The sequence below is a fragment of the Choloepus didactylus genome, chromosome 1 (assembly GCF_015220235.1).
Source record: "Choloepus didactylus isolate mChoDid1 chromosome 1, mChoDid1.pri, whole genome shotgun sequence".
In the NCBI taxonomy this organism is placed as follows: Eukaryota; Metazoa; Chordata; class Mammalia; order Pilosa; family Megalonychidae; genus Choloepus; species Choloepus didactylus.
In genome coordinates this window covers 141,101,148-141,115,054 of record NC_051307.1, presented here as the reverse complement: position 1 = coordinate 141,115,054, position 13,907 = coordinate 141,101,148, and positions in this window count along the sequence as shown.

Here is a 13,907-nt window from a genome sequence, read left to right as displayed (position 1 = left end):
TGTAGGGGCCTCTCTGATCCTTTCTGCACATGTGTTTTGTCTTAAGCATGTATGTGTGGCACTAGGAATTCTACATTTACATGGATAAAAATGCCCCCCCTTCCCTAGGAAATCACTTCCTCACTGAACTGGGCATTGTACTGTATGTTCTACAGCCAGCAATCCCTTATGCCAGGCAGCAAAACTTGACTTCTCATCTTCAGCATTCTGTAGGAGAACTCAATGAGCCACCTTTTACATGCAGGACAAGTTCTGGGATGGCAAGTCCCTGAGGCCACCACCAGACAGATTGGGCCAGACTTACAAGCTCCCAGTATGTGCATGAAGGTTACTCTGCTCCTTCTGGTACAGAGACCAAGCTACCTCACTGGGAGTGTAGACCAGCCACACACTGAGTCAATGAGGGATGGAACAGGGGCCAGCCAGGGATGAGAACTTACCACTTTCAAGTAATCTTTTTCTTGATTCAGCACTCACCCTGTTACTGCAGTACTTTATTTTCTGGAGCTTTGAAAAAGATATCTCTGCCAGTTCTTGCTAGTTGTTCAAAGCTTCTACGGAGTAATAGAGCCCCAAGTATCTCACTCCACCATCTTGATCAGGAAAGGGTATGGTTGCCTGTCAGCTGTTGTTTAGAACTCCTAAAGTTGTGGTAATTTGTTATTCAACAATAGAAACATATGCATGAACCGAAGGTAGAAGTCATTTTTATCAAAGAGAACCACAAGGGATCATTACTTGGATTTGTCTCCCAGCCCAATTGTCTCTGGACACATGTTTGAGACCTGTAGAGAAGAAGAGGGCCATGAGTAAAACTAAAGAATTATTACTTGGAAAAATTCCTAAGATATTGGGGCCCAAGCATTTGTTTGGGTATCCTTGCAATATAGTGTATGACAAAAGTAGAAAGAATGATTCCATCCTACTTCACCACAGCATGGTGAGAGTGCAGCCTCACAAAGACACCATATCAAGGACCTAGTGCCCAAAGGCACATCAGCGGCACCAAGCTAGGGGAAGACCCCTTGGGAGCCCATGGTAGATGTCCCTGGAGACTCCCAGAAATGTTTGGGAGAACTCCACAGAGGACTGGGAATCTCACATCGGCAGATGAGGAAAAAGTTGACTCCAGTGGAACCACCAACTGGAGAAAGTATACATCCTTCCTGAATTACTATTCCCTAAATTCTATGCAAACCTGTGTAAAGAAAGCTGCTTCATGCTGCCTGCTCCACTACCAAAGGAAGGGGTTACTCACTGGGAACTGATTTACTTTCATTTCCTTCACACACTCTTCTATGGCTGCTGCGATTCTTGCTTTTTTTGCCTTATACAACAGGAATAACACATAATTCCCAAGACTGCTATATAGAGTAAGTGACAGATGAGAAAGAAAATTTGAGACAAAATCACATTGTACAATATGAAGTACAACACAGATATTCTCAAATAGTATTTAACATCCTAAAACACAGATCAGATCTTGTCATTTCCTGCTTTAAAGTCTTTGAGGACTGAAGGAAAAAAATCTACAATCCATAGCATGTTATCAAACCCTTCAAAAAATGGCCCTAGTAATTTTTCTAATCCCATTTCTCACTACTATATCCCCTGCAATTTGCAAACAGCAATTAAAATAAATTTATTAAAATTTAGGATAATTTATGACATTTTGTTTAGAAAAGCATTTTGGAGAATATTTGGTTAAGATATGTAAGGACCCCATTACATGTTCTAGACAGGACATATTTAGACAAAAGTAATGAACTGCTCTGAATACAATTTCCTGTAAAATAATCCAGAAAAAAATTGGAGGTAGAGATGAAACAAAATGCTGACAATGATTGAATATGTTTTTAAAATTTCCATAAGACATACTTCTATATGATAATATATGATCTGTGTTTCCATATAACATATGTTTACATACATATCATAAGTGTATACATCTAAGATTTCCTAAGGAACAGCAAGTTACAACTACAAGTCTTTTAAAAAGAAATAAAAAGAAAGGATGGTAAATAAAGTACAAAAAGTGAGGTGGCAAAAATAAGTCCTAACTAACCAGTAATTAAAAACAATAGAGAACAGATTAAATTTACCTCTTAAAAGGCAGAAACTCTCAGACATGGTTCAGTTTAAAACCTGTTTATAGCTTTTATAAAAATGCCATTTAAACAAAATGGCACAAAAAGACAAAATAGAAGATGGAAAAAACCTGTATCAGGTAAATACTAACAAAAAGAAATCTGATGTATTATATAAAATATATTTGCTTACATAATAATAGCAAAAAAGTAGATTTCAATACATTAAAAATGACAAAGCAGAACAGTTCATGTTTATTAAGGGAATAATCCACCAAGAAGGTAAACAATCAAGGACAGATTCAAAGTATATAAAGCAATGGAAAATTGTCAAGTCTATAATCATGTGAGGAAACTTTAATTTGGGCTCCTCAAACAGAAAATATACATTCTATTCAAATAGAAATGGAACATTTTCAAAATATAATTACATACTACATAATTTTATTTCAAATCCTGTAAAAATGAAATAAAAAACCACTTACTAGAGATAAGAAGCCAAATTATCATGTAATTATAGGTGTCTGTATCAATGATGAGGAACAATTCATTATCAGAATAATTACATGTTTTTCTGTCAAAATTGAAATCTGGTTTATTAAAGATTAAAATTATACACAGCTAATAATAAGCACTAGTTATTGCTGAAGGGTGTCAGTGTGAAAAGAAATATGAATATATAGAAATATGACCTAGGTCTCACACAAGTTTTCCTAATAAGTATCTTGGACTCCAATGGCTTGCATATCAATCTTCAGAGACTTGAAATTCAATAACCTTTCAACCTAATAACTTTTGTGAGACAGCAAAGACTATCAGCATTACATTTTAAAAGTTATTTGGCATTATAGATGTTAATGTCAGCTAATTCACACATAACACAGTCTGGCTGCAGATAACTGCTCAGGCAACAAATGTGCGCAACTCTCAGTACCACCACCAATATTAACTCTTTACTTTCCTTGTGTTGTATTATGTTAGGTACAATAAGGGCCTTTACAACTGGGAACAATACAGTGATGGTATTTGGAGCAGTGTGCCTTGAGGCTACTTCTGTACCGACAGAATAGCATGACAATTCCTCTGCTTTGCTAAGAAGCATTGCTTCACATTAAATAGGAATTGAGTCTAATCCTGAGTACATTTTTTAGTGGCACCAGGAAGAATCATAGAAGAAACTTCCCTTAAGAAAACACAATTGTGCAAATGTAAATGGAGCCCTTATTTATTAAGATAATAAACCAGTTATTTATTTTGACTGAACATGTTTTCAAATGGAGAGAGAATCTAAAACTGTATGTTCTGAAACGCATTTAAAAATCTGCTCAAACTTTCATCTTTTGTCCAGCCTTCATTTTTTTCTCTCAAGAATATAGTATTTTTTTATTTATAATTCTAGAGAGAAATTGAATAGCCAATTGTATATTAACCTTTTAATTTTTCACCCATGTCCATACAAAATTCACTGAGCATGTGTGTGTGTGCCTGTGTGTGTGCACGTGTGTGTGTGTGTGTGTGATAGTGGTAGTGTTGTGTTGATCAATGTATAACAACTGACCTCTCTGAGAAAAAAAAAATACTGGTTTGTAATGTAAATTTAACAATCACCTCTCATAAGACATTTCACACCAGCTGGGGGATGAAAGGGAGGGCACTCTTGAACCATTAAAATTGAAATTATGACAGTAGCTGCATCTTGCTATTCTGATTGTATAGTTTGGGTAATGTGATTTATGGTAAATGCTATCTTTCATAGTCTACCCAATTACTTCTATACTTAGGCTAAAATTTTGCAGCATAAGTATCTTCCTTTTGTACCATCAGATCTCTAAGTGAGATGGTTGAATACACTAGTCAAGAAAAAATATAATAATATAGGAATAGGTAATTGCAGAAATAGAGCAGAATTTAAAGAAATATTTTAAGGAAACATTCGAAACCAGTGCTTAAAGACAATAAGTAGGTCTTTGTGTTGGTTTGGCCTTTTTTTTTTTTTAAAGTAAGGTACATAATAACCATTACCTTCATGCTCCATTCAGCCTTGAGAAGAGCTTTTCAAGTTGTATTTCAGAAACGTACCATTAAATTCATGCAGAGTGCTTTTTCTTCTAAAGCAGACAACAGCTTTTACAGATGTAAGAAGATGTCATTCAGCTGCACCCTCAGCCAGTGTGACTCTGAAAAGCTTTGTGTGATTTTAAAATAGGAGAAATAATTTTACAGACATTTGCTCAGAACTGGAAATGAGTTCCTTCTAATTGAAACTAGAGGTCATGAAACCTTATTTTTTTCCCCTAAATAAATGCACCATCTAATTGCTATTTAAATTTTTGAAATAGCAAATAATTTGTAAAGTTGATAAATTTTGTTCTATTCAATTTTATGCATTATACCCAATAACACACACACACACACACACACACATACACACAAAATATTAGCAATTCTTATATTCATAACATTAATGCCTCAAAGAAATTACAGCTCTCAAATACAGAATTTTAAGAGTGAAAGGAATTCAGATGCTGACGCAAACATTAATTGACACTGCCAGTTCAATTGACACTGCCATGGAAATTTGCAGTTAGGATGATATTCCACCTATGGGAAGAACAAAGCAAGCTAGGAGGTAATAACCGCAGTAATAATAGCTAACACTTCCACAAATTAATTCACGTAAGGGCTTTTTAAATTGTATTTTGTAAAGTTAATTAATTAAGCCTATATTTTACCAGTAAGAATATTCTGCAGTATTGGTAAGAATAATTATCTAAATGATATAAGACAGTTTACAGGTAACAAATGTCAATCTTTTGTTATTAGTAGGCCCTTCTATTCAACTAGTTTGTCATCATGTTCTAACATCTTCTCTGTCAATCTATAAAGAGAATTATTTCCACAAAAGTGATTGCTTCACTTTTAAATGCTCAAAACCATAATTTTGGGTACATAACACTTGAGTCTATTTTTGTACTTAAAATCAATTCAGCAAATATTTATGAAGCCCTTACCGTGTGTCAAATACTATGCTAAGTTTGGGAGATACCTGGGGCTACTGCATCAAACATACTTGGGTAATGTGTCATGAAATGTCATTTACATCCCTTTTCCCAGTATCTGACCTAAAAGAGAATGCCAGACATTGTACCAAATCAATAATTCCAAAGCATAACTTAACGTGCTCTCTTAGTAGCATAATAAACGATTTGCATCACCTTCTCAACTGAGCTTACTATATCAACTAGAATTACGTAAAAGCATACAATTGAGTGTAAAAGGACATAAGGAATTTTTTGTCAAAGTGCTCTGGTTTGTTGAAATCCATTTAACTGAGTGTTAACATGATTAATAACATTAAAATATGGTGTACAAATAAGTGATGAGCATTGGCTTTTTTCTTATATCTGAGCCTAATCACTCTTGGTGTGCTTTATTTCTATCATTGCCAAAATGCAAAATGCTGTTCATAAATAAATGGAAAAAGAAAAGAAAAAATAAGTGTGCAAGTAACAAGATGTTTTATATCAGCAGTTTTCAAACTGGGGTAAAGTAACCCTGAGGCTACTTAAGACTTTTCATGAGACACAGGGACAAAGATAGTTCTAAGGAAATCAACTCAAAATTGTTCCCTTTCACTATTGCCAGGGCTCCTGCTTCACAAAAGAAGGGACATTGAGCTTATAGAGGGTAAAAACCTCTGTGACACCAAAGAAACTGTTTAAATGTTGGTGTAGGTCTTGAGAAAATTAATGACTTTAATTACTGGGTAACAAATCATTTCTACAATCAAGGAGTATTTAATGCCTTGTCTTAAAAGCTTTTTAAAAGAATTAATTCCAGTTGTCAAATTATAGATCATTAAAAATATTTTGAAAAGTGATCACATATGATTATTTGCATAGGACAAAGGAATTTAAAGAATCGAGTGACATTGCCATAAAAAAACTTCCAGTCTGCCTTAGTTTTGCCAGGCTGTTATCACAAATGCCACAAACTGGTTTTGACTTAAACAATAGGAATGTACAGGCTAATGGCTTCAGAGACCAGAGGTCAAAATCAAGATGTTGACGAGAAGGCTTACATCCTTACAGGGTCAATAGCATTCTGGCTGGCTGGCAATCCTTGGGTTCATTGGCCTTCCCATCACATGGCAATGAGCTCTCCTTTCGTCTCTAGGTTCCAGTGACCCAGCTTCCAGCTCCTCCCGGTGGCTTCCTCTTTATAAGGCATCCAGTAATTGGATTAACAATCATCCTGATTCAACTGGCCACTCCTTATGTACCCTGTGTTTTCCTGGAGTACATAACTCAATCTGCCACAAAATCACATTGACTTGTTTAAGTAAATATAATCTTTCCATTTCTAAGATAATAATAGAACACAACAGATGCCCAACCCTCATTTTAGCAATAAGTAATATTCATTCATGTCTACATAAACATTTTTTTATCCATCTCCCTAAGAAAAGCATTTGTTTACTAATGATGTATCAGAATTCATATTCAACCTATTTACTTCAATTATGTACTGATCTTTAATACACACTAATCCAGAAGAAATTACTGAATAGTTAGATCCTTATGAACACTTGAAAAAAATGTTTAATTATTTCCAAATGGGTATACATATTTTTATTACAGAGTAGTATAATAATTAATGAACAATGTTAAGTATAGAAATATATTAAATGAGGATAAATTCCGGGGGGGGGGGAGGGATGAAAATACAAGTCAAAAAAATTACAAGGGAAATTTCTGGTTTGAAAAGCTTATTCACCTATTTTTTAAATGGATTGTTTTTAGTAACACATTACTATGATTTGGGGTTATATTGAATGCATTTTAAAGAGTTTTATTTTAAAAGGCCAATATTTACAATATACTGAAAATTACATACTTGGTAACTATTTATAATTATAATGAAAATATTAAATGTCCACTTAAAGGTGCAAGGGTATATATGGTTTTCCAAATTCTTTTAGCAGGTGTGTAAGAAAGAACATTGGAGGACTTCTGTCACACACAATATGTCTTAAACAACAAAAAAGCGCTCTGTCTAAAAATAACTCTGTGCTAAGCCAAGGAAATGCTTCAAGTTCTCAACTCTACAGAATACATTGCTAGAATAGGACTGAACTTAGAGATCATCTAATTCAGTTCCATTATTTTACGAATGAGAAAACTGGGCTCAGAAAGAGTAATTAAGAGGATCTCTCCACCTACTTCAATATCTTTATATCATGATGTAGAGACTTCTCAATGAGGCCATTTGGCACATCATATTTGCTATCCAGACAAGAATGTAAGGGACAAATATACATTATCATAATTTTAAATATGAATATTTTAATGGTATTTCATTTGCAAATTACATTTATTTAGCACTTTCAAGCTTATTTTTTTCTAAGATAAATTTAGATTTGTCCCTGAACTTTCAGAATTTAACTGATGTTAACATAAATCTTTTTGACAGCGTGATCTTCACCCATAAAATCCTGAAGTACATTAAATGGCTGCTGAGAATCATCCCTGCCAGATTCCAAATGACCTGAGAGTCATTATATTGGTTTGGAAGGGGAGCCTTAGTGCTGTACCTGAGATAAAATGTTAAATATCATTTCAGGAAAAAAAGAAAAGGCAGAGAAAATAACCAAAATAGTACTGTATTTGTATTTATTTGTTTCCATTTGTATTAGGGTAATAACATTGTAAGTGAGTGATGTTTTTCTTTTTTCTTTTCTTTTTTTTTCCAAATTTTCTAGTGTGCTTGAAGATTGTTTTCAGGAATGTTCAGAGAATCTAAACTGTTCTAGGTTCACAACATTGTTGAAGCTTAGACAAAAAAGTAACATTACAAAGAAAAGATATTTTTAGAGCTTTAAATATTTACTAAGAGATGTAAAGTATGGTAAGAAATAAATGAGTATAAAAGGCATTTATGTCTTTAAATTTTTTATTTAAGACAATTATTTCATGTAATCAGTTGAAAAAGAAATGCATTCCAAGCCTAATAAGGTTGTAACCCATGAGATTTAGCCCCTGAGCAGTATCACTGTCAAAGCAGCACAGTCTAAACAGGTAAAAAAGGATTAAAAAAAGAATTTCGTTCCTTAGTTATATCTCTCAAAAAACAGTAAACAGATCCATTTCCAAGCACGCAGCAAAACATCACAGTTAACACATCCTGATTTTCTCCTCTCCTCTCCAGTTCTCCCAAATTCCACACCCAGTAGAACTTTTCATTTGCCAAAACTCAAGAGAAGGAAAAAATAATAATAAAAATAAATAAATCTTTCTCTTCAGCCTCCCCTAATCTCCTTGGTCAGGAGCTGTTTCTTCCTGTCTCCCCACTCTGATATTTAGAGATTCTAACCCTTTTGCTGGGTCCTCTCTCTCCTCACCTCTTTCTAGAATGGTATTGGATATGAGCACAGGTATGGAAGAGTGTATATAGGGTTAAGGGGTTGCCGCAGTGAGTGGAACTAGTCTAGGAGCTGGGAATCTTGAATCGTCTTTGCTTCCATTGAAATCATCAAAGTTTACCAGTAGTAAACAAAAACAAATAAAGATTTACTCTCAAAACCATGATAAATGCATTGTACTTATTCCTTGCAACAAAAATCAGAATTTGCAGTGAACGTATTCCCTACAAAAAAAAAAAAAAAAAAAAAAAAAAAATGGCATTAACAAAAAAATCCCATAGTCATCAAAATTCTATGAAACGTGTGCTTTGGAGAAAATCTGTACGGCGCTCAGGTGCTATGTTACAGAATCACTCACCACAGGAATAGAGGCCACATCACGGAAGACTGCAGAGAAAATGATGCAGCAACACTTGGAAAGATCCAGCACTGCTGCCCATTTGTTCTTACCTGCCTTTGCTTGGCTAATTTCTCTTTCAGGATCTACAACTGAAGTATCTCCTGCTCAGTGGTAAGTGCTTTTGAAGTACCCATGACAGTCTGCTTGTTTGTGCCCGTGTCTTGAGGGTGGGCCCCTGTGACTGCACCCACGGCGTGTTTCTCCAACTCCTCATTACCTCAAACTGCTATACAAGGGCACAGTAAATCATTCTTTCACTGACCAAAAAAAAAAAAAAAATTTTTTATACGGTAAATAAATGTTAAAATACTTTTATAGCAATTCCATTGCTTGGATACTTATCTTCCATGTAAATGTTCTATGTAAATAAACTCAATATTTATTTGCCAAAAAAAAAAAAAAAGGAGAAAGAGAAGCTATGAAAATCCACAACTTAGGGAGTACTCTGGAGAGAGATATACAGGCAAGACTCTCTCTGTAGATTGGTCCCTTGCCAAAAATATATTACATCACTCCACTCAAATTTTCTCACTTAATTCCAAACTATATAAAACTCCATTATTGGAGATACTTTGGGGTTAACAAGTCTCCTTTCAAAGCACAATCTTAGAGTTTTATGTTTAAGTAAGATTATTTTCACACTAAAATGTGATTAGGAAGAGTCTCAGAAAAGAGAGATTTTATTTGATGGGTATGGTGGGTATGGGGGGAAGAAATCACCAATTTGGAAGCAAGAAGGTCTTTGGGAAGAAAGGAAAATAATAGACTATAGTTTTTAACCTAGGACTGTTTAAGGTTGCTGAAATGACCTGAAAAGGGCAGAAAGATGTACAAATGGAGTGGTAGAAGAACTAAAAAGACATTGTTTGGGCATTGTAGTTTTGGCTGGGGCCAGTGTTTTGCTCAGGAATGAAGAAAACACCTTCCAGCAATGAATCCACTCTCAGATCCTCTCCTTGGACTAGCTCCTTTTCTTGCCTAACTTTTATTCAGTTATTCACTTATGCAGGACTTATTAACACTAGTCCTCTATTTGCACATTACAAAAAGGGTTAAATAAGTTTTTTAGACTAATCTTCTCAGCTAGCCAACACTTAGAACGCTGCTTCCATGGGTAAATAATGCACCAAATCAAAAATATGAACTTAACTTGTTCGGAGAAATGTAATAAGAAAAAACTTAGAATCTTTATAGAGAACATGAAGAAAGAAAAAAAGAAAAAAAATACCAATATATTTTAAGGAGGTAAATACAATGCATAAATATGATTATCCTAATGCAACAAATAGTCATTCATTCAGCAATATGGTTCTTTTCCTAATAGTTAGCTGATACCATTGCCAGGAAAGGGAGTTTTTATTTGCAGATCAGAATCTATGCAGAGGAAGAACATACTTCTGAAGGATGGGACACTTTTGAGGGTCTTACAGGCCTAGGGATAACGATGCAGAAAAAAAGTTAAGGCAGTAAAAGTCTAACAGGACTGGTGTGAAGAACTCAATAGGAACTCAAAAATGTTTTTGGACAAACAGACTATATACAGCTATCTCAGGTATTACATGGTAAGTTTAGGGATGATTCCCCTTGTTTCTATTTATTAGGGACTACTACATGGTAGAAAGGAAAAGAACATTTAAAGGAAGGGTGGCTTGCCACTTGGCAAGCTTGAGATGTGACAAGGGCTGGTCTAGGGCATCCCACCTGAGACAGCAACCCAGGCAGGGCAAAAGGAACAGACAAAGGTAAGCGGGTTTTGTATAGAGATATTTTTTGAATTTATTCAGTACTAAGATTAAAGTTTTAAAAGATTTGTTCTTAAAGGGAATGAGAAACAGAGGCATAGAATGACTTACCAACATGCATTTCATACCCTGAATAAGGCTCTCTGTTTTAGATAAGTAGGAGAGCCCTCTGCTTTGTCTCCATTTATAGACAGAAGAACATACTGAATTAGGTCACTAACAAGACACACCCAATGCAGTGCCTCCTCGTTATTAACAACCATAAAAATTCTTTCTGGGAAAAGTAACCCTGTCTTTCAATATTTGGGTTGTTGGAAATTGTGCTGGATTAGATTGCAAAGATTACATAATCTCTCTGAGAGCTGCAGGCCTTTCATCCTCTCAGCTGGCATAAAAACAGCTAAGCGCTGTCAAACAGTACTGGAACAAATAGATGGCATGTTCGTCACTTCATTTATACCACAAATCCTTGGCTTTTAAAAAACAAATTTGATTTTTCCTACCTCCAAGCAATACTCTGCCATGAACCAAGACTGGGGAAGTATGTTCTGATTTCAAGAGATTTTATCCCTTGAAAAAAGAATTCTTCAACAGGATCAGAATTGTAGAACATCAGAGTCTAACGAGGCTTAGGGTTTTTCTAATCTAAGCTTCTCTTTCCACATATGAGTACACTGAAGCTCAGAAAATTATTTGCCCAAGATTATATTGGTAGCTAATGGGAGGAGGGCCAGAATCCTAGCTTTGTAGTCTTGGGTGTACATACTTGTGTGCTAAAATTTAAATAGTTAAACTCAAGGGAAGTATTATGGTTCTCAAACCCAGCTACACGTTAGCATCAACAGGGGAATTTTTTAAAAAAGTAAAATTTCTGATCGCACTCCAGGCAATTAAAGCAAAATCTCTGGGTATGGAGAAGAGGCATGTGTGATTTCTGTTAGCTTGTTTCCCAGGCAATTTCAATGCATAAGTGGTTTTAAAAAAAGAAAAGAAAACAGGTAATTCTTTAGCAAGCTAAACTTTAGTCTAGAACAAGAGTCAGTCATCTTTAGCTAGTATAACTATACATCCCTTTTGCCTCAGCATGGCCTTGGTTTACATCTACTGTCCCAGGCCTAATTATTAGTAGAGCCCCTTTTACTCTCAAAAGTTTCCTAGTATGTCTGAAAAGTTATACCTTATTTTTAGCCCATCTGATTTGGCAATGAAATAACATCTCTAATGGAAACTGCAAAATTCTCCCTGAAGTTAAAAAGTTAGAGCTAAAGATCATGGTGCCCAGAAAGCATAAATGTATTTAGCTACTCTGGAATTCTTCCCTTAAGAAAGAGGCCTTGTCTTCTCCATACTAATTTTCAGCTTCCTAAGCTTACAGTAGACAGTGTAGGCAGGTTATGAAAGACTTTAAGAACTCTTTTTTTTCAGGGATTTGCCCACACTCAACATTATAAGATTTCTCTATTTCCCTAGATAAGAAATAGCAATTTATGAATGTAAGATTCATAAAGGAGTAAAAGAATCTTAACATAAAGCCAAGTTATGAAGGAAAGCACCTAGGCCTGTTACATACCCAGAAATTCATGTATACAGTTGAAGGGATTATTGAGTTCCTGCATGCTTTTTTCAAATGTCCACTTGTGTTACTGCTGTTATTGTTTATTTTAGTGCAAATGACAGAAACCAAACTCAACCGGCTTAAGGGGAAACAATTCTTATTGACTTATGTAACTAGGAAGGGAAGAAGAGCCTCAGCATCAAACACAAATATATCCAAGACCGGATTATCAAGATTCTTTCTCTCATGTATCAGCTCTGCTTCCATGTGAGTGTGGACCTCATTCTCTCCTATTATTGGCAGGCTTTATCCCCATGGTAAGGAAGAAAGTTGTCGGTGGTCTCAGATGTTTATCTTTCCTAAAAGGGGACCACCAAGTCAAAAGACAGTCTTCCACCCTTGTCCCACTAGAAATATCCCAAGTAGTCTGCTTGGTTGGCTAGTGTCATTAAGCCACTTCTGAACCAATCTCTGACCAGGAGAATGGGTTTTCCAATAGGCCAGGAGTCAGTCTCATTCTCATCCACTAATATGGGGATAGACAAAGAAGAGGTCTTTGTATGAAATTGGGAAGGACAAATGGGAAAACTTGCTGTATGTCCAAAAACAATAGCTACCACCTATTTATACCACCATCCTCAGAGACTCAAAAAGTAGAAGCTACAATTCTGTAGATTACCAGAGGAAATCTCAAACAGCTTTAGCAGAAGACTTGCTAGTATTTAAGTTGAAGGTAAAACAATATGCTGGCTGGAAAAATGAAACTGATCTTTCTTCATGTAAGTACCTGAACAACTACTGGGAAGTTGATATTAAGAATGCAGTTACATACCTACTGAAATCTCTCTTTATTCTAACAGGACGTTGATGTGCATTAAATTAAACACGAAGTCTAGAGAGGAATGAGATCCAGACCTAGGATATCTTGACCCTTCTCTGACCTCTAGAAACAAAAGCTTTGCAATGGGCACCTTAATGCTTTATATATCAGGTGTAAGCAAGAATTTGTGGATTACTGAATTGGACCTGAAGAAAACAGGTCAAAGGGAAGGAAGCAGAGGTTAGATAATTAATTCTTTGATAAATTTTAGAATATATTTCTTAGCCCTTTGTCTCTAAATTGGGACTACATTCAAATGCAAAAAGAAATAAATATTGATTAAACACAGTTGGTGTGCATTTTAATATTACAAGTCCAAGGGAATGAAACACAATCTTATGAGCTCCTCTCTAGGGTAAGCTCTATTTATTATCAGATTTTTAAAAATACTTAATTTTGCTCCATCAATGCACTTTAAGCACTTTTAAGTATGAAATAGTAAATGTGACTGAATCTATAATTTACAGAGAATAAAGCAGAGTCATGAAGAAACAGGGATCTTTGTGGGAATTTCAGCAAGTTATTATGGAAGCAAGAAACTGGACTCCAAAGGAGATTATGTGCCTTGGACCCTACTGGGCAGTGACTTTGCGATGGTTAGAGAAGGAAATGTTTCTCCAAGCTCAGCTACTACCTACTCAGTACCATGCTTCAGGCAGTAAATTATGTTTTTTAGACTAATGGTTTTTAAAATGGTTTTTAAACAGATGTTAGTGTAAATGCAGATTTCTGGGTATCACCCCATCCTTGCTGAATTAGAATTCCTGGAAAAAAGAGGTTATACAAGAATCTTTATTCTAATAAGCACCCCCAAGTAATTAT